General features: G+C 44.7%; 1 protein-coding gene and 1 long non-coding RNA gene across 10 annotated transcripts in view; one reads left to right on the forward strand and one right to left on the reverse strand.

The window, feature by feature from the left end:
* ARSG (arylsulfatase G) overlaps positions 1-26126 on the forward strand; it is a 1970563-nt gene that overhangs the window by 1425636 nt on the left and 518801 nt on the right. The window lies entirely within an intron of this gene.
* The window catches only part of LOC146810303 (uncharacterized), a 138427-nt gene that overhangs the window by 104504 nt on the left and 7797 nt on the right, over positions 1-26126 (reverse strand). The gene's annotated exons all lie outside the window — the stretch shown is intronic.

Genomic DNA, 26126 nt, shown 5'->3' on the forward strand with positions numbered 1-26126 from the left:
GGACCTTCGGAAGCTCCAGTCTTGTTGGTAGGAATCTTTGGCTGGCCCTCTGCCCCGAGGGTCTTGCCACCCCCTGATTCTCTTCTTCCTCACACACCCCAAGAGGTGTCATGCTTCATCATTGGGCAGTTGCTCCTCGTAGGGCCGGCGCTGCAATTCCCTACGGGTCCCCCGGAGGGTCTCTTTGTCGGAGATCTTTTTAAGGACTGCCGGATGGTGCATGTGGGTATGTGGGGTATGGGTCCAGATGAGGGTGAAAAAGGTGCGTGCAAGGTAGTGAAAAAAGTTAATAAAGGGTAAACATGCAGCAAATGTATGAATTGTAAACCCTTGGCAGATAAACTGCTAGTTAACATTTTGCCCCAGAGGCACACTATGTCCGGGTGTCAAAAGGTCATGGGTCGACATGTTTCGCGCCTGCGTCGCCTTAAGGGTCGTTGGCGCTTCTTCAGGACCAGAGCAATGATATATAAAGTGCACGTGATAAAAATAACTAAACCCTCTAAATCAACAGGACGAGGCAGTAACCTGTATACCTATAGTGTGGCTACAGCTGCATGATGAAAGAACGCTCCTGATGAAAACCTCATAATGTTATCAGGATACCTCCACCGGCGAGAGCAAGGAATGCCCGCATATTACTGGGAATTTTTCCGGGGTGCTATCTCCTCTACACCTACCCCTTCCAAGTATCTGCCCAATGATGAAGCATGACACCTCTTGGCGTGTGTGAGAGCAACAGAGGACAACAAGTGGTTGTTCCACTTCACTAATGGGTCCCCTTTTTTCCTAGGATATCTTCTCTTTTTCTATCTGTTCACCTTTCTGATCTTCATTGCACGGGTGACTATTTGCACCCCCATGCGTGGGTGACTTTTTGCACCACGCGTATAGGAACAGTGCCCCCTTGTTAAAAGTAAAGTGTAAAACCACTGGCATAAATACAAGTAAGTAAATAAATAAAAAATCACCAGCCAGGACCGAATTGTATGACTCAAGGTCAAAGGCATGCAATGTGTATTTGTGTAAGTAATCAGTGCACCTGGGTGTGCTGGTCTCTATATTTAAAGTGCACTTTTATGACGTGCTTGTGTGTGCAGAATGCGGTTTACTTGTAAACGTACAGGGCGAGTATTTGCTTTGCTTTGTGTATGCAAAGTCTGGCTGTGCAGTCGCCTAAACTTAATGGTGTGTCTGAATATTGGTCTATGTGTTGTATACCTGAAAAGAAGGGGACCTGCAGTGAGTGCTCTTTCTGTCTGTGCACACTTCACAGACCTCCGATATGTACACTGTGCACAGACCACCCCCCAGTGCGTGTGCCATTCACATAGGATACCCTAAGCCTGCCCGTCTTTGAATAGTGCTCAACCACCAGGGCCGGACTGGCCGTAGCGGGCACCGGACGTTTCTCCAGTGGGCCAGATGGATAAGGGGCCGGTTTTGTACCTCTGAGGGCCGGTTTGTTACTGGAGCCCGGTTTTGCAGCATTACTGCAATATCAGCCCCATGTAGCAAAAGCGGGATTGGTGCTTCTCACTAGCAACCCTCGCTCCCAGGGCCGGTCGCGTAGCAATCTGCCGGGGCTGGTTGCTGTTCCCAGTACGGTCCTGGCAACAACCCTCTCTCTGAGAAGTGCCCAGCCATTGTTCAGCAAAGCAAAAGAAGAACCACTTCAAAATTCTGAAAGGCTTGCTTTTAAGCAAATCTGCTAGCTCAAGGCAGGGGGCGTGGCCTCGGGCTGACATGCCCGCTTGGAGCTGAAGCTCCGTGTCGACCCCGCACTCCAGGCTGCAGAAATATGTTTTCCAGCACTCCACTCTGGAACAAAAGGCAGGTTCTGGTGCCGGAATATGGCTGGAAGCGCTTGGGCATAACATCGCTGCCCTAACCTGAATATCTGGCCCAGAATCGAGAATTCACAGTTCCGCGCTGAGCGAAGATGGCGGATTGATTGTTCTATGCTTCTTCGGAGGTGAGGCGTCGACAAGAGGTATCTCAGTTACCACTCTCTGGGCCGCTGATGGAGCGGCGACAGTCTGGTGGGGGACGCGGTGTCTCTGGAACTACTATTTGAACGCCGGGCTGGGGGGGGGACCACGACCACCTCGAGGTTCCTGACCCTGCAATTGCCGCTCGGAATTAAGGCTCCGTGTTGAACCCTCCCTCAAATCCTCCTGAGCAGCTTTTCTCCTCACTAATATCCCTTCAAAAGACACGTTTTCACAATTGGAATATGGGCGAACCACCCGAAACTTAATCTTGCCCTTCCCTGACTTTGCACCACAAAATTATTAACCGCATAGCCATACCTACGAGAACGAGAAAATGACGCCCTGGGAGCTGTTGTGAACTTGCCCGGTGCAGAACGGTGAATGGTGAGTGGGGGGCCACGGAAATGTCCCCACCACCCATGAGAGCAACCTGCCTCCCTTCGCCTCCTGTGGGATATTTGGCCCGTGAGTCTTCTGCCAGATTTCCCCTGATTCACGATATGTTGATCGACAACCCTGATGCCCTCGCGGTACTGTGCCTGTGCACGCATACAGCCGACATTCTACTGCCCTCCCTTGGTACTGTGGCTGCGTCCCCCCTACGACCCTACTTGACGGAGCTCTGCTGTCTTGGTTTTTTTGTGATCATGCCTTGTATATATCCCGCCATTTTGAGATGGTTCCCTTCGATACCCATGACCCGGATCCACCATCTTGTTGAACTTTGTCCTTTCCTTCGTTCCACTGGACTCCATCCTGTCAAACTTCAAACATTTCTGTTTTGCTGGACCGCCTTACCTCTAACTCCCCCTCAGGTCCCCCTCTCTCCTCTCACCTATCTCCACCTCTGACTCTGGTCCCCTCCCAGCTCTCTCTACCCCTTTTGTTGTTTTATTTCTCCGTTCACGCCACCTACTAATAATGCATTCTTCTGTAATAATTAGGCTGTCATCAGTTACCCTTATCTGCAACTAATGTGTAATATTTGTACATTGCAACTTCGCTGTTCCTTGTGTTCCTGTTCCATGACTTCCCACCCACCAACCCCGCCGCGCTACTCGGACACTCTCTGAGCACACCTGCTCACTATCCTGACAGCGGAGTCCGAGCATTATGTCCTACGCCCGGTGGAGCTGCCTGGTTCAGCTATTGAGGAGATCGGCCCTGGTTCCTCACCTCGGCCATCACCTACCCAGCCGGACATTGGACATAGTTTTTCCCCGTCTCCCTGTTTTTCCCTTCCCTACCCCTCCCATGACAAATTTTCTATAACTCCCCCCTTTTTCTTTTGTTACTAAGTTTTGATTGCTTTTAACAAATGTAACATGTTAGCCTGTAACTCTGATTCTCATTGTGTAACCTATGTAAAATGTGTAACTTGCAACTCGCTGTTTCTTATGTAAAGCGCTCTGATACATATGGGTCTAGCTAGCGCTATATGAAACTCAATAAATAAGGCAGATCTAAAATATTTGGGGAAAGAATCAGGCTTATATACCATGAGGGACGAAGAGAATGGAGCTCAGCTGTATAGCTCCCTCCGTAAATCACATCAAAGAACAACAGGCTATCTCGGTGAAACGTTGTCACCCACAGGGAATGTTTCCCTTTAAAGGGTGCCAATGCAAGACCCTGTAGGTGTATCTGATATCTTATATAATTTTTTTCTTGACAACTGTCAACCATCTGCTTAAGTGGTATACGTCATGATCGGGTTGTCTTGTTGGTTCCACAGTCATATAGCTTTAGCATTGGAGGCGCCCAGTGCGGCAATCTTTTTTGGCGCCCCCATGACCTCCTTCTACATTCATTCCCTCACTACCACTCTCTAATAGTGCCCCTCATCTCTCCATAGCCCCTCTCTGACATATGTTTAATTTTTTATAGTGCTACTCGTAGTTCCCTGGCACTTAGTTCTGTGATCTGCCACTATACAAAATTCCGATCTCTCACTGGCAGGAACATTAATCACTGGAGTTATCTTGACATTTTAATTGTTGCCTGAAAACGGCTGGACGTACAAGGAAGTTCACTTGCTTTTAAACTCATTAGTTATTTTTGAAACACAGCGCCCCCCACCAAAGTGAGAGTCAGGTGTGGCTGCACCAGTGGTGCCTTGCTAAAGCAGGCCCAGGCTGTCTGCCTGAAGAGACAAGAAGCACTTACAACAAGGATGGTAAACTTTACTAGAAAATGAGGCGTGCGATCGATGTGAAATAAAAATCCCTTATTAGAGTTGCCAATAAGATCAGCTTATTCTTAGTTCCACAAAGGATGCTAAAAGCTAGAAATGACAGGACAATGGGTTCATTATTGTGGTTCTGTGTCTATGACTGACTCGTCTCAGCCTATTGGGGGCCGCACCTGGGTCCAAGGCTGTCTTCAGGATCGTGATCCGCTTGTCCACTCAACTCTCATACACGCATGCACTGTCACACACACTGTATTCATGCTAAAGCACCCAATACTTATTGTGGTAGAAAAGACTCTGCTTCTTTCTCATTATGGGTATTTTTTAGCCCCGGAGGTAGGACACCCCGCATCCCATGTAGTCAGACAGTTATCAAAGACCTTAAGATCTGGTTCTTCGAATGATCTGCCACACCCAGAGTGACCAGCAGATACCCTACCACCCCAGCGCCTTGAGACCATCACGGGTGAGTAGTCGCACTTTACAAACCCCTGATTTATTGATTGATTAAAGGGTTGCACAAGCAATGTTGCTTAAGTGCTGCCTTACTTGTTCAATGGACCTTTGCCTGCTCCCCCCGGGGCGCTGTCATGATTTCCAAAGGAGAAGTTGTTCCACAGAAACAGCATCCTTTTTGTGAATTAGATAACACTCCATCTGATGTGTCAGAATCTGATTAGTGTTTTTCAACTGCAATTGTGGTCACAAACCATTGATACATTCTTAGGGGCGGCTCCTACTGGACGGGAGTGGTGGGGAGGGGGGGATGAAAAAGACTTTTTACTACTTACCTGGCTACGGCGGGCTACCGCTACTCCTCCGTCCTTTTCTTGTCTTCTTCCTGTCTGGAGGTCGGCAACAGGAAGCTCCCAGGCTATTGTGATTCATCTGAATGCCGTGGTTCACGCTCAGATGGGAAATGGGAGCCTAAGCATGTTGTCCATGCATTCTGTAAGTCAGCCTGGGTGGAGAATATGCAATGTGCGCATGCATGTTTGGCCAGCCTGAGACGGCCGGCCAAACATTCATGCGCACTTTGAGTGGGCGAATCACTCCTCCACCTGGCCCCTGCTCTGTCAGCAGAGCAGCCCTGCCAGGGGCGTAACACAGGCCCCCGCAGCCCCTGCAGTGCGGGGGGCCCCCAAGCGCCAGGGGGCCCCCACCTGATTGTACACAGCCTGGACGTCTGTCTAATAATAAGAGTCATAACCACCCCATCCGTATGCCCTGCAGTAGCAAGTACATTACGTGCGATTTTCTGATCTATGAATGCATAATTCACACAATAATTCACACGTAATATACACACGTTTTTGACAGTAAGAAGCGTGTGATGGAGCACTCTGCTAGTGCTCGGTGTCGCAGTGGGGTTCATCTACAGGCTGGATGTACCCAAACGTGCCCCTGCAAGCGGCAGCCTCTTCCTCGAGGCCCCTACCCTCCTGCTGTGAATGTGATACGAGTCAATCGACGCCTATGCACAGAAGAGCTAGACTTTTTATGCTAACAAAGGGGTCTGAATTCTAGCATGAGCTAGAAATGTGGTTACCACAGATGAAAGGTAATTAGCAATACACAAAACACTGTGCATTTATATTTCCTGGACAGAGATCGGTTTTTAATGCCTGGGCAAACTGTTAAAGAAAGCGTGGCGTTCTTGCACTTGTGATTTCCAAGCGAGACTCTGCAGAGTGAGACATTTCTTCTGTAAGGTGCCTCGGGAATAAGAGCCATGTACTTTCCTGAGGGGCTGCCTCGTCACAGCGGCGCCACTATGGGGGTGCGGGGGGTGCGGATCGCACCGGGTGACACCCCTCACACGGGGTGACACCAAAGGGCCGGTTTTTGCCGTGCAGAGCAACGCAACGCAACGCAACCTAACATTCAGGAGGAGGAGGAGGTGCCTGTGCGCAGTGCGCACTGTCTCCTCCTCCGCCGTCTGCGCGCCTTTCTAGGCAGTGGCGTCATCACTAGAGTAGAGACTCTAGGCCCGGGTGCAGGCGGCTGATGACTAAGTTATTTTCGCGTTCTGTCTCGGTGCAGGGTACATGGCCGTTTCCATTTGGCAGCCTCACAGAGTTTACCTGGACGTGAGGCCAACAGCTGGCGCAGGACACCGGCTTCCAGGTGAGTAATAATGGTGCAGCAGCCTCAAAGTAACACAGAGGTCGGTGCATTTTTCCATATGCATTTTTCATAAATGAAGTCTGCTCTGCTGTATGTATGTATGTGCTTATTTTTTGTTTTTTTTACACTTTACAAATCCTGTTATGGATCGTTTTGCACTGGAGTGTCAGTCTAAAATTTACCAAGGGGATATTTACAGCCTTTAAATAAACAATGAAGTTACCTACATTTACAACTGCATTTCACACATTATTTGTTTTTTTATAAAGGTATGTTACGTACGTTACGATTAAGTACTCGAGTATGGATCGGTAGCGTTTCATGTAGCATACGCAAGGAAGGAAATGGCCTACCTGGATGCTGTTTCAATTACCAATTTAAGCAATATTCATGGTTTGGTAGGCCCCCCGGCCCCTGGTCGCCAGTGCCACTGCACCAATGGGAAACTAATCCCCTGGCCTGGATTCAAGCCCAGGTTCCAAAGTCAACAGCTTTGCCACTAGACGCATGATGGCAGACACCTCTTTATGGTATGAAAGAGTCTTGCCCAGTGCGTAATTTAAATTGAGCCGCATCCAGGTGTTTATAGCTGGCAACAATTGGGTTGTAGTCGAAGGCAGTGTGAGTTTTTCTCAGTGGGACAGTATGGTGTTCAGTGGGGGAGAGGATGTGGCACTATGGCCAGAGCTGCTGAATTTGGAACTGGGGAACCAGGTTCAGCCTTAATAACCAGTCCGCCTGACCATTCTCCTGAGAGAGCACTATCTCATGCTAGACCATAGAAGGCTTCGCAAGACATTAGAAGCCCCGGTGTTGTAGCACCAGCAGGTAGACCCTAGCATGACAAGTGTAGGTTAACTTTCAAGGCTTGTCCACCACTATTCATACTGAAGTTCACCTCCAGTCTTGGAGGCAGGCCTATGATGCAGCACACCCTAGAACAACAGTGACCCTGTCACTGAGATCACAGGACCCTTGAGAAGGGCCAGCTCTAGGGCGGTGCAACCGGTGTGACCGCACCAGGTGCTGACTTTAGGTGGAGGCATCATTTTTGCAAGTATGTTATGGTTTTAAAAGCGCTTGCTGCCTCCTTCCTGGCCTCCAGCAATTTTCAGTAACAATAAAAATGTCATGATGACTCTGGTGATTAATGTTCTTCGTAGAGAGAGATCGGAATTTTGTCTAATGGAAGATTTGAATCATGGAAAGGTAGCTCAGAGGGTTAATGTACCTGCTGCAAAGAACATGTACCATGCAGATCACAAAGTGCACATAATGTAAATAGGCCAGTGGGCTACTGCTTTTGTCAGAGAGATCCTTTTGTTACTTTCAGTTGATAAGTTAAAATCATAACATAGAACAGTGAGCTATTAACTGTCATCTACTCCGCAGCAACACAAGTCAAATTTTTTATTAACTTTTGATACGTTTGAGCTACAAACAATTTATTAGTTTAAATGGTCAGATCATGCTGCAGATCTTGCATTATGAGGCAAATATGGCAGAGCCATTATTATTTAGAAAACATTTGCAAACTAGGATTTTTAGCCATTCATGTTTGAACTGCTGTTGTGGAAAAGAGAGAAGTGCTGATGACAGAAACTCCATGGCTCGGAGACAAATGGCTTGTGCTTTTTATTGTATTTGGGGACATTCTGTGATTAGAAGTATGTCCCACTTTATGAATACATTTTACTGTCAATAACTCATTATAACCTTAAATAATCATGTGTATTCATTGGTTGATAAAACTGGGCAGTGAAACCAAACAAATACAAAAAATTGGGATGTTTGCGCATTCTGGCCACACCTCTGGCTCCGCCCACTGATCCAATCCATGGGTTATTCCCACCCTCTGATTCTCCGCCCACAGTTCCCCCTACTTTTTTTCCCCACTTTGACCACTGATATATTGTGTTGCGGATAGTGGGAACACCATACCAGTACAAAGTACCATACCTGTGATATTATAAATACCAATAAACTGTTGACTAGCAGGTAGCCCACTGTACAACCTGATTAATATCACACTGTTGTTAACAGGCACAGGGGTCTCTGTCTGCAGAGGCACGACTGGGCGCTCACTGTCTACACAGATTTGGGTGGTAGAAGAATAAATTGGTTATATTTCAATTCATGTTTCGTGATCGACATTTCATTTTTTAGTGTTCTCTGTAGGAATGTCTGTGATTTATGACTGGGTATCCTGGTGCTCTATAAAGTAATCATTTACTATGCGTTAAAAGTTAATACAATCTAATATGTAATGAAAAATGTGCTGAAAAATGCCTTGTTTTGGCCTTTCTGTCTCCCAAATTTTCTTTGGGGGGAGAACTTCAACCCCCCAAACTCCCCCTAGTAGTGGTTGCTCACAGCCCTTGCTCACTACACACCATGTGGGGGGCTGGTCTCACTTTTACTTTGTTCTCTCTGATTCACTACTTGTGTCTATTTTTGGTGCTCTCTGAAAGAATGTCTATGGGTACATATGACTGGGTGGGTAACCTGATGTTCTTTAAGGTCATCATCTACTATTTACTGTGCTTTGAAAGTTGATACAATTTGAATATGTAATGAAAAATGTGCTGTAAAATTCACTATCATGTGACCTGGCAACCATCTGTAATTTGAAATGTGAAGACGACACAAGGGGTGAATCTGTGGCGCTATCATTTTTCAGACCATTTATTTCTGTCACTCCCATCAGAGTACAGAAAAGGGGGTGGGGGGCTATATCTGGCTGCCCTTTATTGGGCATTTATGTGCTATTGAACTGAGACCTTTATTTGGAATAGCTTGTAGGAACACCTCCCCCCGATGTCCAAGCCTGGGTGGGAGGCTCAACTACGGTGTCACTGTCACATGACTCCACCATGGTGGAGAGCTGCCAGGCAGAAACGCATCCATCAGTTAAATCTGGTTAAACCGCCAGGCACGCCCTGAAATGAGGGGGAAGCCGGACTCGGAACGGAGGAGGTCCATGCGGTAAGTCGTGAGGGGGTGACACCATGAGTTACCCGCACCGGGTGACACCAACCCTAGTGACGCCACTGCCTCGTCAGACTTTAACAGATGGTCCTGGGTTATTGGTCATTTTGGCCACTGTTGCCCCACAGTAGTCCGATGATCATCACCCCTGGGTCTGAGCGACTCCACTCGTGAATGCCGCACATATAGAGTTTGCTGGGGTAGAAACACAGCCTAACTGGCACCCACAAGACCATATGGAAAATTCCAAGGCCACCTGTGGATGGAGGTTGAGCAAGGCTTCTTGGTAACTGCAGCTCGCCTCACTCAGTGTTTGCTCAAGGTATTTGTCAGTCAGGTTTGTAGAATGTGGCCCAGTCAGTCAGTGTGGGCCTTGATGTACTGACACATTGAAAAATGATGAATTGGCTAATAAAGCAAAACTAACTAAGATGAGCCCGCCCATATTTGGTAGAAGTGATCAAAAAGACTCCAGGTGTGTGAGAAATAGTTATCATGCACAAGTCTATTCTCTAAGCAGGATAATATCAGTTTTCCAGAAGCTTATCAAAACTTGGCCTGCCTGATGTGACAAAGCTACGCCTGCACCATTACGGATCTGTTTACATCCGCACACTGTTAGCCATGGGAGCCTTGCACTGGAGCCTCGAAGGCTAAAGGAAGAAGTCACAACCACATATTTGAATGATTCCCTTTGGTATTATACACATTTTTTAAATTAAACACTAACACCAGTGTGCTTTGGAGTGCAGAAAGGGGTAGCAAAGCATATGATGTGTTAGTTACAGAGACACATAGGGTCCCATTTTCAAAGAGTGACTTACATGTGAAAAAGTGGAATTCTCTGCACCCAAAAATTGTTCCTAATCAACAATGGCAGGATTGCTGTATTTATGAACGTGGTTAGGTCATCAGGAAGTCCAGATGTGGACATTTCTTCAGCAGGCGCAAGGGACACCTAGTGGGTGTCTATCGTGGTCTGTGCAATGGACATGAACAAGTAGAACTTGTTTACTGTGATGGTGTTTAGAAGCATGTGCAGTGCCCGTCCCACATTTATCCACAACTATAAACTCAAACCTAAAGGAAAATGGTGTGTGGTGTGTGGAAACGTGCCTGAGGCACCCTTATGATTACAGAGAGTGCTTGTGGGAAAGTATAGACTTCAATTTCAGAATGCATGTGTTCCATGTGTAGGAAAAAGGAATAAAATGATTAGTGGAATTTCAGTTACCAACCTGACACCGTAAGATTTTCATCTATGTGGACGCTCCTCACTAAGAATCCTTCAACACCTGCATTTGGAAACTGTGAGCGTTGGACACATCTAAATCCCCCTAGGATGTTTTGCACCAAATTTAAACCTAAGTATGGCCATAGAGCACCAGTCATGCATGTGTCTTTTCTTGAGCATCTAATTTATAGTTCGAGCTTGCCAGATACCTGGACTGACTGGTTGTGAAAAGCATATTGTGGACTCACCAAGAATACACAGGGTCTTGCAGCCCGCACATTGCTTAGCATTGGTTGGCTCCACTGTGACTCCCATTTGCCTGCTTCTTATTAGATGTCCTGCCTTGTCCATCTTGTGTCTCTCCCTCCCATGGAGCACTTCCAATTTACTTGCATCCTTCTGCTGCTCACTTTTAGGGAACTACTTTTTTGTTGTTGTCTTAAGCACTCCATGAGAGTATGTGTGTTTTCCAGCTGCCTCACAAGTGTGCTTCCCAGGGGCGTAGCACAGGCCCCCACAGCCCCCGCAGTATTGGGGGGCCCACCAAGCTCCAGAGGGGCCCCCACCTGATTGTACACAGCCTGGACGTCTGGTAATAAGAGTCGTAAGGGGTGTGTTGCTCTACGAGTTACGTGAGAGTGAGCAGGAGGAGCGAAAATAAAATACAGTGAAGAGATGCTCATCACAGAGCTGTATTTTCGAGTTTTTTGGGGGGCTGGGGCAACTACTCATGTGGCAGACGTATGCAGTGATTCGCCCTTGAGGCACAGGCCGGCTTAGTGACTTCACGATCGTAGGCATGGCCATTCTAAGCGTGGCTTCTACCGCCCCCATTCTGCTCCATAAAGTAGAAAGGAGACACCTCATCGGGCTCTGCTCCAAGACCGAATGCCCCACAAAACAAGGTAAAAATCTGCTTCACTTATTGTGTGTGTTTTTTGCACAAATTGCCAATGTAAGAGGTCCGAACATTCCATAAATGGTTAACAGTTTACCGTTTCGAGCCAAGTGCCCTATTTAGATGTTACGTTTTAAATCTGGAATCTTTCACTTGTTTTCCAATGTCACATCCAAAGTGCCTTCACTGCATTACAGATTTATCATGCTATATTAATGTTACGGGTTGTTCGACATTTCAGACGCATAGGAATTACCCAATGTGTGATAACATCTATGAAGGCTTTTATTGGCGCACAGTAGCCATTAAGAGCGAGGCCCGCAGCACTCTATGCGCAGCGGCGTCTCACCTCCAGCCCCTCAGCTCTGAGACTCGTACGGGGGCATTGGCTGTTTTGACTCAGGGCGGGATAAATACAGCAGAGCGACAGGCAGGACAAGGAAGGTCAATGTAAAGGGTGGCAACCACAGACACAATGATGGTGCAGTCTCCACCCACCTTATGGTTTAGTTGTTGAGAGGGCAGGCTGAAGGAGGAGTCCTGCAGTCACTTCTATGTGCACGTGTAGTAGGGGCCCTTGATCGGAGCGGAGCCGTTTGCATGTGCACTCTTCTCCTGTTCTGCCGGCACTTTGGTGTCTTTTATTTATCGTGGGCGAATTGCCTAGGAAGTGCATGACTTTGCTGGTCTAATCGAAGTTCCCCATTAAGCAGCAAAGATTTACAGTGTTGCACCTCCTTCATTCCCTTACTCCCGACGATCAAGCCGTAGAAGAGCGCCATAAGAACCTTATCTCACTTTTTGAGCTGCTGAAGCCTGCCCTCTGACCCCGGGCCTGGGTGACTTACTGACTAGGAACTTGCCAGCAGTGCATAACTGGCACTGTGGCAGCTTGAACTCCAGGTGCATTTCTGTGTGAAGTCAGGTGAGAAATTATTTTATCACTACGTGAGGCCACCCTCATTGTCCACAGTTAAAAACAGAATAGGAGGTCTACATGCTGTTGATGAAAGCCCACACTTTTTACTTTACAAGTATGTATTAAGGTTTGAAATGAGATTTGCAAGAGACAGCTACCCATCTCTATATCCGATGTTACAACACAGAAATGTAAACTGATCTCATGACACCTGCAATACCTTATCTATATCAGGCTGCTCAGCCGTTAGCATTCTGTATATCTGGGGTTGGCATTTCATTTTTTTCATAACCATGAGCCAAAGAGTCCCAGAAAGCAATATGCTTCAAGTTCGGAAGGAAGTGCAGAATAAAGAAGTTTTTTTTACAATTTACTGCTGGTTGGCAGCTTTCTATATAATAGGCCTCCCCACCAAAACTGCCCCGTCTCTGATTATAGTTCTGACATATAACTAGACCCCTTTCCCACTCTGGGATTACAGCAGGCTCAACAGATTTCCTTTGTGACACCTGCTATGCTGACTGAGATTCGTATAGGAGTCCCAACATCAATGTAAATCAGTAGTGACCAAATAATAGAAGATTAGTGACACATAAGGTGGTCACGGCAGAGGTATGTCCGTCCGTGTGTAGCTGTCTGTGGGTAGCTGTCTAAATATGTAAAAGAAAGAACTCCTTTACCTCGCCGTCCTGACTTCTTACTCCATTTTCAGTGACTCCTTTACCTCCTCAGCGGCTTCTCTCTCAATCCCTCTCCTTCCACCACATGTGACACTTACAGTCACTACCACATTCCTGTGAAGGCCCACACTGCACAACTGTGACCTTCACTCTCAAAAGTATAATAAAATAGATACTGCATAGCAAGGGAGCTCCCAGATGTTGGGAGGTCTATATGTGAAGGGAGGAGTTTTTTTTAATCAGTGGGTGCTACGGGCCAAAACTTAGATGAATTGCTTGAGCTTTGCCTGGGCCTTAGTACCGCATGTTGCACCTTGGGCTTTTTGAGGTACTTTACATGAGCTATCCCAGTGTTTCAGTGCTTGAGCAACAGTGGTACTGATGCAGAGCATGACAGCAGTGCATTTACAGAGCTATGTGTGAAGATGAGGTATATTTACAGACTGGCATAGAGTGTGTTCATTTGCAGAGTTTTGTGTATTGTGTGAAGCACATTTTTTAAAGAGCAGTATGTGAATACAGCTATCTGCTGAAACTAGACCCAAGGGCTTGAAATCTTGTCCACCCTCTGTGCCCTCATCCAGTTTGGTACTCTCCCTTCCCAATCCATTTTTGCAATCCATGTATTTTCTAGGCAAATGACTACCATACTTAAACACAAACCCCATCGCTGTTGCCTTCACAGATGCCACAGGTGTCTAGGCACATGCTTTTTATGTATTTGGCCACGTTCCCTCTCCTTGGACATGTTCCGTAATACTTGAAATTGCATCTCACTGTATCTGATCCATGTGTCTTCCCAATGTTGAGCTAACTGGACATGCTCTGATTCACGAGATATGCTCACTTTACTTTACTTGTACAGGGAAAGGAAATGTTCCCTGAAAGGTCCATCAGAACATTCTTCCTCTGTACCAGAATGCATGGTCTCTATGGATCCAGCTTTTATCACAGGATATTCTCTCTATGCCTGACTGTCCTGCCTTTTCATGTGGACATGTTCCTTCCTGGATATTTCAAGCATGTCACAGGATCTCTTCTACACTAGAACAACCTCATTCTGATTTGACATGATCATTCCCATTGAACTTACACTCTCCCTTCCTCTCTTTGCAAGAGTGCATCTTGACGGGTACTCTCTGTATGCTCCTGTACCTGAGCCATTGTCCCCCTGCACTTCAGTCACCTAAAACTTTCGGATGTTTCTGAACATGTCCCCTCATTTCTAGACAGGTATTCCTTGTGCCAGAACCAGAATCCCTCCAAATTCCGCCTCTGAAGTCCCCTACCTCCTTTGGGAAGCTGCTTCACTCCATAGACAGATGTTCAATTCTCTGTTTGTATGTCATCGTGCATATGTGTCTCTCGTCAGGTTAGAAGTCATTTGTGTGAAGTGTCTCATTGTTTTTTCAACATTTCTCCTAAATATTGGAAGCTTTCCTAATGAATAAGTAGTACATTCAAGAGATGAAACAACTAGCACATGTAGAGATAGGATTGTGCATGGAGATTGGAGCTCAGCTATGAGCTGATGGGGAGCATTGTACTCACCAATGAACCCTTTAGTGGGCAGGGGGGGGTCTTTATAGAAGAGAGGGGCCTATTCTGTTCAGTGGGCTTTCTGCTGAGCAATCAGCCCTGTTAATTGCTGAGTTGAGAGCTCTGAACTTAACATATAGCATGTAATGAACCGATAGATCTGCACTTAGCACTATACTTAATGCCGGGAGCTGCTTTGCGCTTTATAAATCCCCTTCATTCATTCATCTTAGCAGAGTAGACCTATACTGAATATCTTGTGATGTGAGCTTTATGCGTAACTAGAGCTCTGCACTCAATAGGGTGTCCTCTAATAAGTATGGACGGACATTTGTATTTAGAAGGTTGCTCTATGAGTAAGAGGCTCTGTTGCTCAGTAGTGTTGAGCAGGACGGCTGGTGATTAATGAGCTCTGTACTGAGCCACGAAGGAACAAGATTTTACAAACCAGGCTATTCAGTATTATACAGGGGTATCTTTCGACTTGTTTCTAATTATATTTCTTGAACTCTGTGCTGTAATATGTACTGTTCAAACTCCTGTGTTTCAAAATTGTACTACAAAATTTCTTGAAATGTATGTTGTAAATGCAATGCACCATTTGAAACTTTTTTTTTTCTTGCTGGGGGTTATTTATTTCTGGGGGAGGGCCCACTCTGGAATGCCCTCACCCGAACGCTCCTCTTTCATTTTGGTGAGCATGCTGTATTCACTAACTCCTTCAACTTAGATCTCAGCTTTTCGCCCCACAACTTTTAGGATCCACCAGATGCCACTGGTGCACGGGCAGCGCACCCCTGGCCTGAGAGCTCCTGACTAAGTCCGGAGCATCGGGGGGGGGGGGGCCCATCCATGTTCTTTGCAGGGGGGCCCCCTCAAGATCCGTTACGCCACTGAGCCCTGCACCAGGAAACCGAAAACTAAAATGATAATAACATTGGTTATTATCATTTTAGTTTCACTTTGCAGTGGAGTGACACTCCTTCGTATTAGCGGAGTAGCTGCCGCTGTGCGTTCTTCCCCGAAATCATCCCCCCTCACCCTGATTATATTTGCATTTCAAACAGGGTCGTAAGACCCTTTTACAAATTTGAAAAACGTATCTGACATGTAAAAGGACTTTTGCAAATACTGAACGTATTTTGCGGTGTCATTACCATGTGATTTTATGAACAACAGGCTTTGGGACTGCAAAATACTTTGTTCATAAGACTGTCGATTATGTGCTAAGGGACACGGACCAGAGGAAAGAAGCATGTGGCTTTTGACTTGGGTGGTAAAAGCCATTTTCCCTTTTCAACTGTCCACCAGCTCTGTTCTTCTTCCCGCCTCCTCTACAATTACTTTCTCCCTACACCTTGATCCTTCTCTCGCCTTCAAACCATCTTCCTCCTACCTAGCTCCCTTCTGCTTTCCTCTTCCTGCACTCTCAGCAGTCCTGCAAGCACTGTCCAGTTCATTCAGGGAATGTTTCATTGCTCACTTACTTTTTTCTCTTTACATCTCTACCTCTCTCCTGTGCTTTACCCTCACCTAATGTATTACGCCCTCCCCTACCTTGGGCCATTTTTCTCCTGTCCTTGTCCCTCTCGCCCACTATCCTTCCTATCTCTCTTGCACTGCTGTTCCCTCTCTCTGCAGGGAGGTGGGTGGGGGGGGGTTGGGAAATGTAAAGGCCAGGAGGGCCGCATGAGGGCCGTATTTTGCAAATCACTGGCTTGAGAAAGGTCCAGGATTCAGTGCTGAAACAAACTGGAAACGTGTAGTTGACTCACTAAAACAGTCTAATGGATCACACTATTTAATTGTAAAATCATCTCTCACCAGTCCCTTCGGCTGACTACAGAGTTATTCTTTATTAATTGCATGCATGCCAACATTTTCAAACAGGGAAGTGGGAGATTTTGGGGGAAAAAACATGTATTCCCCCCTAGGCTTTTATTGAAACAAAGTAAATTTTATGTGGGAGACACCTGAAATAAAGTCATTTTTGTCTTTAAAAATCGTGAGTCCCCCACATGAATCGGGCTTATTGTCTTGGGTGTAATTGTAGTTCCCTCCTCCTTCATACTCAGACTAAAACGGGGCCTGTTCGTGGTACTGATACAGCATCTGCTCCAGAGCTCTGCAGCCAAGAGTCATTGGCTGCCTCAACCTCAAAGGCAGCAGGTTGGCAGCTGACTCACAGATCTGATTGGCTAAAAGTCAGATCTGCCACTTAGCTGTTAATGTTACAGGCTGATGAAAGACCTAGAAATAGCCTCAGGAATCCGATGCAAACTTTAATGGTGGTAGGACTTGCTAACAAGCATTTGCAATGCAATAGGTCTCTCATTTATGAGAGTTTGAGCTATTGGCATTGTAAACGACAATGCCTTTTATTTAGGTGTTGTTTTTAAAACACATAAATAAAAGGCATTGTCATTTACAATGCTAATAGCTTAAACTCTCGCAAATTCGAGACCTATTGCATTGCAAATGGGTGCTATAAAAATTTAAAAAGCCCTAGGAGAGAGCGTGTCCTTCCTGCAGCAGGCAGGACAAATCTATTTGAGAAAATAGTGCTTAGAGGCGTTAATTAAAGCCTACCGAGCAACAACACAGGTAACAGGGGGTGTCACCACAGGAGTTTTCAAAATGAGACAAGGAGGTACTAAAGAGGGACTACTAAGCCTTTTGACCAATGAACAGCCACAGTTTAAAGTGGGCAATGAAAAATGTGAGTGGAGCCTCAAGTCCCTACCTCAATACAGCATGACTCGCAGGACATGCGCTGCCCAGGCTCAACCTAAAAAGTGGTAGCCTACTGCCCAAACCAGTGTGGTTGGCAAGTATGTGTTCCACTAATTTCCAAGAACACATTTATTTCCCTTATATCGAATCTGCCTCAAACTAGGGATTTAAAGAAGGTGAAGTGTGGCCAATCTCAGGGCTCTTAATGAGAGATGCACCATTACAGGTTGGACAAAAAGAATGCTGTTTCCGTATAACAGTCATGATGGACAGCCAACAAGGTTTTAAAATGGATTCATTGCTTCCACTGGCAGCCAATGAAGGAACTGGTGATCTGCTAAGTTGCAGTCATACGTGTACAGCTCACATGCCAGTCTTACTGCTATATTTTGTGACAGACTGTTTGGGTCTCATCCATAGCTCTCATTTAAGATACTATTTTGAAAGGATTTCTGTTTTTTATTTTTTAAAATATAATGTTCAGCTACTGATCGTAGGCCCTTGTGTGTCAACACATTTCCAATAGACACAGAATAGGTGAAACCCTTTGTTCCTCAAGCTTTTGGTCCTTAACCGAACCATTTTTCAAGATAGTTTGTTTCCAGTGAATGCTGCTCCTGTTTGGATAGGCTTGAACAAGTGCTTTGAATTTCTTCATATCACTGTTCATCTCTGTAGGCCTTACACCCAGTCCACCTGCCACAAAGTGCTTGCTACAAAAAGCTGCAGGGCCCCGGGCATGCATGTCCAGTAGCCACGCTATGTAAATCTCCCTCCTGGGGCCAGAGGCTGCTTAGCTTGGCCCTTGTCTGTTCCCTGTGAGCAGACTCTCAGGCGCCCGAGCCTTTGGTCATGCTTAGAAGCCTCTCTGCAGAACACATGGCTCAGGCCCCCCCCCCCTCTGAACACATTACACTCCTGTTCCCTGCACATTTGGGCAAGTCCTGTGGAAATCGTAGCACACACGGGGTGCCGTGTGTGGAATTTGGCCAAATACACGGCTCAGCCTCTGTGCTCCCAGTACTTGCCATATATAACCCTCAAAGAGTTCAGTCGGGTGACACAATTCTCCACCAAGAATTGTGAACCATGTTGACTGCTCAACATCAAAGCTAAAGGATCATGAAAGGATCTCATCGAGGAAAGATAATTTACTTCTGAAAGGTGAATCCAACAAAAGAAAACCGCTTACACGACAAAAGAAGCGTTAAGTTAAATATATTAATTTATTTCGAATATTTTCTTTACATGATACGAATCATTCCTCTTGTTTCTTTTATATTAAGCTGCCCATAACAAATAAAATACATACAATAAATCATAAAACTGCTTTTTTTTGTCGTGTAAGTGGTTTTCTATTTGTTGGATTCACCTTCCAGAATTAAATTATCTTTCCTCAAAGGGATCATCACTTCATGACACCTTAGCAGCGATGTTCAGTGCTCTACATGTTTCACAATTCTTGGTGAAGAAATGTCACCCGACAGAACCCTTTGTTGTTTATAACTGTATACCCAGGTTCTGAGGGACACAGGGCAGCCCCATTCTATTTAATAGATATATAACCGACAGTCACTGGGCACAGGGTGTGGCTTTTAGCAGCAGCTGGTTTTCTGTACTTGGCCCATTCCCAATGAGCAGGGCCTATCAAGCCCTGGCCATATGGACGGCTGTACCAGTGCTGTACTTTATCTAACATTCCCTGCTCAGGGACTGCGTCTTGCAGACGCAATTGCTGGTGCCCTTCACAACTTCCTCCCATTAAGTAGACGTCTTTCCAGGATCAATCTTAGGGGGTCATATGCTGGTTTTGGAAAGTTTCTTGAAAATTCATCTTACATTGGCAAAGTAATAAGGATTCTGAAATGCTTTCATCTGTAGTGCACGTAGTACCTCTGTGCACAAAGAAGTACTTCTGGTCACAGGGCTTAATTCTCTACTCCGCATGTACTGCTACCAGTGTGAAGTTCAAGTTAGGGTGGGGCTAAAGTTAGTTTTTCAGGGTGCAGCTTCATAAATTCACTAGAAGCAGGTACTCTGGATGAAATTCTACCACTCGTCATAACCGGTGAGCAGGCATTACCAGGGCCCAGAATGAAATAATTTAGAAGCACTGCAAATAGGAACTTGACTGACAGGTCCCCAGCAACAAAACTGACCTCCACAGCAAAGAAACCGGCTCCAACTCTGCCAGCCTCCCGAAAATCCTTGTGCCCGGAAGGCCATGCTGGCCCTATTCCTGCCATCCAGAGAAGGTAGAAAATGTCTTTGGGAGGGCTAGTTGAAGTTAGGTGGTTAGAGCAGGCCACCGAAACGCCCAGTAGCCAGCCCGGAAACGCCTAGTAGCCAATCCGGCCATGGGTAGAGAGTGTCAGCAGATATGTCTTCGAAATCAGGGAATAGCATCTGGAAAAGTACCTCGTATTTCTGGGTCTGTGTTGTTATTCCCCTTTACTGGGGCAAAATATTGCAAATGACACATTTTGGTGTGGGATGGCAGCCGGAATGAGAGATTCTAGCCAGTAGTATTCCAGCACCAAAGCCCACAATTATTGTAATGCAGGCTTAAGCTTGGTTTGAGTATTTCAGATAGGAGCTTGCTTAACTTCCAGCTTTCCACTTTTTGAATCATCGCATCGTTTTTGGACTCCATTGTAAACCAACCTGTAGTAGTGCAGTGTCCTGGTTACTACTAGGGATCTAGATAATTCCACTTGGTCGTTTTTATATGCAGGAACAGCGGAATAGGTCACCAGATTGACAGTTGGACATGTTTTCCTTTTAGCACTGGGTTGACCTGAAGGTGAAAGTCAGCTCTCGATCCCAGCATGTGCCCACAGTTCCAACTTTCCTGCTTGGTGTCAGAGTCGAACCAAGATTTCTGGGCCTTACAAATTTAATTGTATAATTGTGTGGGTTTTCAGGAACTGTGGGCTTCCAGGAACTAAGCTTTCTGTTTTGTCCTACTGAGGCAGAAAAAACTAACCCTCAACCAGGAGCAGCTGTGATACATGGATTTGTCGATGTTTTTAGTCTCTTTTTCCAGTTGTAAATACATTTGTATATTATGTGCATGTTTAAAAATACAGGTGGGCCAAAGGGTGCATGCGATAGTTGACAAAATGTGGAAAATTTAGACTTGTGTGGCACCACATGTATGGACCTCTTCTTTGAGGCTTCAAAGCCCCCTCCATCTCATTATTTTGGTAGCAGAGGATCATTTCCATGACAAAACATGAAAAAGTTGTCCATTCGTTTAACTTTTTCAACAGCATGTTGTGGTGTACCTGTTTTCAGATGCAGAAAAGTCGAGCTGAATCAAGATAACCTGTTGTTCTACAGTGGTAGAGGGGTTGGCCTAACTGCTAGGGCGGTGGACCTGGGAACTGGATTCGAGTCTCGGCAATGACGCTGAACATCCTGTGGTTTTGGGCAAATCACGTAATCTCCCTGTGCCGAACAGAAAAAAATGAACGTGTCCTCAGAATATGCAATTGGTGCTATGTAAAGCGCTCTCATACCCGATTCGGGTCAAGTTCGCGCTATATAAAGCTCTGTAAAATAAAATAAAAATACATTTAGGTTGGTAAGGCCTTCTTGTCTGTTTGCTGCTGTCGTTTTGGTCACTCTTATGGTACTGTTGTACATTGCATTACTCCAAGTAAAAAGGCAGTTGTTTTGTGACTTACTGCCCTGCTATTTTATGAGAGTAACGAAGACTGGAAATCACCTATACGAAGCTTACTTCTCTTGGTCAGGTGCGTCGCCAAAGATTGAGGACATGTTGCTTGCTTTAAACTTCGGAGAACTGCGTCCCATTGCCTTTAGATCCGTTAATGTGTGCAAAGTCTGAACCTAGAGTTGGAAGGAGCTCATTGGTGCAGAGTGCCAGGTATGGGTCAGAGGACAGCTTGGAACTAATCTTGTTGTCTGGGGTGCTTGTTAGTCTCATCACATGCCATGTCCTGCTCGGGGATCATAACGTAACATGTGTATTTGCAAAACGCACGTTCACTGACGCTGAATAACAGATGACAGAAAGGTATGAGTCAATGACGTATATGCCTTGTGAGTCACATAGGATTGCTGTGGGTTGTTGGCCATATCGTCTCTGATATTTTTTTATTACATAACATGTTGAGTACTGTATATTATTACTTAACGTGTTTTTCAATACCACTGGGTTTGTTATTTCACAAAAGATATTTAAGATTTCCGTTGAACGAACCTTAGGTTTGTTTATATGTTTTCTTCCTTTTTGTGCTGCTGCTTGGTATGCGAGGCCTTTGTTCAGCTTCTCTGTCTCTCTTACTACCGCAGTTGTTTAGTGAGAGTTATTATGAGGATGGGGCAGTGCCTAATTTGCGCCAGTGTTTTCCGGTGCGCAGCATGATACTTCCTTCTAGTTGTACATATTTTTCATAGTACACCACATGGTGGCACCCTGTGGCTATCTTTTAAAAGAATACATCAGTGGCGCATCTAACTATGTAATATACTTTTAAAATATGATAAGATTAGGACTTACAGGCCATCCCGACATTCTGAGGTGACCCGGAGTAGTCCAAAATTGTACGGTGTTTGAATGTGATTGTTAGTAAGTAATCTTGGCACTGGCATTTTACCTCAGGAGCAGGATCTATGGGTGCAGTGCGAGCTGTAGTGAACTTTTGTGAAATACCTTGATCACTGTGATGGGGGCTCAGTGACATTTTCAGCAGCTGGAATATGACTATTGAATGTTCTGAACACGTCTGGAGCTGTATTTACAGTTTCGGTTTCGTTTTTGTGCTTACGGGCAAGGGCCTGCTTAGTGCATGGCACTTGCCAGATGCTGGTCAAACCCCGATGCTATCTAGCTCTCTCTATATTCTGAGGACTGTTGGTTCATGGGGATTTCTACTCCCAGGCTGAAGCTCTCCGTTTGCGAGATCTTCTGTTTGTAGAAGTAGTTTTAGAGGTGAAGGATTTCGTCTGTGATGTTTTTTTTAATTGTTGCCCAGTGTGTCGAGTGTGCATTCTACCGCTGCAGAAACAAATGGTGATTTGGGTTGAAAGTGCAGCAGGTGACAGCACTAGATTAGCCGTGGACTGGATTCTTGGTGCATGGCAAACAATTTACAAGTACCAGGGCTGATATACTCCATAACTGGAGGAGGAAGTAATGCTTATTTGAGTTCCTTTGTGGGTGGGCAAAATGATAACCTCAACATTAATTATTTCATGGTCTTTGTAACGTGTGTTTTAATCAGCGCAGTCTACATTTATTTTAGCAAACCTTACAGGCCTTGTCAATGAAAAGTACATTTGAGGTTACAAAGTGAAACGGGCTTAAGTTCTCCATCGAAGTTCATTGAGCATAATTGATATTGTTTTCAATTTTAATATGGCAGTATTACAAAATAGAGTCCACATAAACATCAGTACAGAAATAAAAATATATCATTACATGAGGCCTTCATTACCATACATTAATCACAAAGAGTAATGCACTTCATCACTTCTTAAATCCGCCTAAATGCAGCACAGACATTAAAGATCACAGTGCCCTGTTGGCTGAAAGTGGTTTGGGTCTTAGCCAATTTTGCAAGGACATTAAGCAATACTTGAATTAACCTCCATAAACCAAACATATTAATTGTCCCTAGCATATCTCCTTGGAAACAATTCAATGAACAAAGCCATAAGTCAATCATACTGCTAACATCCATCAACAGGGTCTGTGAGCTACTTAACCCTCTGCCTGCTGAGCAGAATTGATGCATAAATAGAAACCGCGACATAAAAAATGATCTATTCATTGCTCCAAAATCAGCGTCATTGCTCAAAGAGAGAACATCAGACGGTATGACGTCGCACTGTACACCAACAAATGCGCCCATATTTGATGCTTACAGAAAGACACAAATGATAAAGGAAATACACTTGTGTTGTTGCCTATGATTTTAGTTCTTAGTTAAGCACAGAATAATGTATGGATAGCATTATAATTGTTAATAACATGTCGTAGTAGAGCATTGAATAATATCGGCTCGAGGAATGACATCATGACGTAGAGCCTCTGTGATGTCACCTAAGAATTCTAGGAGTATGAGGTTCGATGACAGACGAGTGAGAGGCAGAGTTGTAAGAAAGCAAGAGGAAGAGAGCTGCGATGTCAATTACTATGTGTGGTTACTACTAATAAACTCTCACTGATTGTGTGAGAGTTACTACAAAAAGAATTGGTGATGATCTACCTGGCATGAGAACCAGCGTGCTATGATGCGGGGTGCGTAGGAAGTGAGCAGAGGTGGTGTCCACAAGCATAGGAGGAAATACACCGCAGTGACTTCGCGACCTGTGAAGAGAATGCAAGTGGATCAGCCGGCCTGGTGAGCCAGTCAGGCACCACGCTAGCATAATAGTCCAGTAGGCGGGCCACGCTTCATAAGCTAAATTAGACGACAACAGTAAATGCCGACCTTGCAGCCCCGTGCAACCATTTGCTGATCTTGTGACCCCACTAATTTGAAGGCATTATAGTGTCCAAAGTATACAGCATACACACAGCGGCAGGCAGCCATCTTATATTGGTCAAAATTCGACCACGGCCATTTGTTATAATGAAAGGCAAATACGGCATAGACCTCTTGATTTCGACACTGATTTAGGGGGGTGCTGACATTTTCTGTTGGGAAGTTGAATCTACAGGAATACAATGAATTCGAGGCAGCATTTATTTTGGAAATAATCTGTACAAAGAGAACAATTTACTGAAAAACGTGATTATTGCTATATATATGTTATTAAATATTAACCTTACATAATCTTCTTATGGCATCTTCAAATGTATGTATTGCAGCAACTGGAGAACCATTTATTCAATTGGAGGAATGGCATGAATATGTCTCAAATTATATTTCCACATTTAAAGACAATGAGGATGCCACACCAGAAAAAATACTCCTCCTTTGCCTGGGTACAGGGGGACTAAAAGTGTATAATAGTATAAACAAGAAACCTAAAGTACAAGGGCAAGGAGACGTATTTACTAATGTTTTTGAAAATTTGGATGCATATTTCAAACCCAGAGTATGTGTGGTTATAGCCAGATACAATTTCTTTTATAGAAAACAGGGTAAAGAGGAGTCCATTGAAGATTTTGTTTCATCTTTAAAAAATTTGATATTAACATGTCAATTTGGGGAGCTGCAGGATGAACTAATTTGTGACCAGATTGTCACGCATGCAGCAAATCCTGATATACATGAAAACCTTTGGGCTAAAGCTGACGCCCTATTGCAGTAGATAATTGGCTTAGTCAAAAGAACAGAATTAACCGAAAGGTGCGTGAAGGCTGTAATTTTGGAACAAAAAGAGAAAGCTGCGAAAGACACAGGAACAGTTGCCAAAGTAACGGCTAATATTGGAAAGCCAGTAACTCAAAGAGAATGCAAGAAAAATGAAGAGGAGAATAATAAACCTTTGAATAGTAAGAAGAAACAAGATTTCAGCAAGAGGGGAAGTGTTATGGATGCGGCAACAATGCCCATTTTGCCAGTGTTAAGATATGTCCTGCACACAGACAAAAATGCTCTGAGTGTCGTATCATAGGTCATTTCTTCAAGGTGTGTAGAAGGAGGAAAGACAATGTAGTGTGAATTTTGGAGGTACAGGCGCAATCTGATACAGAAGATTCTGATGAAAATGAAACTAGTATGTGTGTATTGAATAGCAAAGAGAAAGAAAAACAAGAAAATAAAGGAATTGATGGGCAGGCCTCAAATATGTCTACTTCTCTAATGTTGGGGAAAGCAGAAAGTGAAAAAAGGAAGCCCCTCTGTGAAATGAATTTTGGTGGTGTCAAATTGGTAATAGCAGCCGATTCAAGATCCTCGTATACAATTGTAAATAGAGATGTATGGTTTGAAAAATTTGCACCCACATCAGATGAATTCCTAGAACTACCTGATATTTCACCTAAACGTTTTACAGGAGAAAAGATAGACATGATAGGATTCAAGAAATTAATGTTTAGATTTAAGAAGAGGGAATCAGAATGCAAGTTATATATTTCTAATGAAGGACCGTTTGTGTTGTGATGGATGGACATTTGGCATGTGGGCATGATTTTAGACCCTAATAGACCAGAACCTGTTATGATTGTGCAGTCAAAGAGTGAGTCTGAGTCGTGAATTGAAGAAACATTGCTTAATGTATATTCAGGTGTGATTGGAAAACTTGAGAGATTTCAACATAGGATCATATTGAAGGATGATGCTGTACTTTGTATCCACTAAGCAAGAAATATCCCTATGATGGTAAGGGAAGAAGTTTCCAATTAGTTAAACTACAAGCAGCAGGCATAATTGAACCAATCAAATCTTCTCATTGGATGGCGCCATTGGGGGTAGGGAAAAACCCCAATGGTAAATTAAGATTATGCGTAGATCTGAGAGATGTAAATAAAGATATCTTAGTTGATCCGTTCCCTTTACCAAGAATTAATTAAATGTTATCCAAGACCAAGTGTATAAAGTGGTTCAGCACTATAGTTTTTACAGCAGCGTACCATCGGGTTCAGTTACAACCTGATAGCAGATGGTTGACTGTGTTTGCCATGCCGTTTGGTTGCTTCCAATTTGTTGTGAGAGTACCATTCAGTATTGCCTTAGCGGCAGCCATAGTCCAAACGTTGATGTGCACACTGTTTAAGGGATTAAAAATTGCCATGTTTTTTTCAGGACAATATCCTTGTCATAGGTAAGACTGGAGAGGAACATGACAGGAGACTTAAGCAAGTCATACACATTTTGGAAGAGAAAGGTCTTACAGCAGAAA

The sequence above is a fragment of the Triturus cristatus genome, chromosome 7 (genome assembly GCF_964204655.1).
Source record: "Triturus cristatus chromosome 7, aTriCri1.1, whole genome shotgun sequence".
Taxonomy (NCBI): Eukaryota; Metazoa; Chordata; class Amphibia; order Caudata; family Salamandridae; genus Triturus; species Triturus cristatus.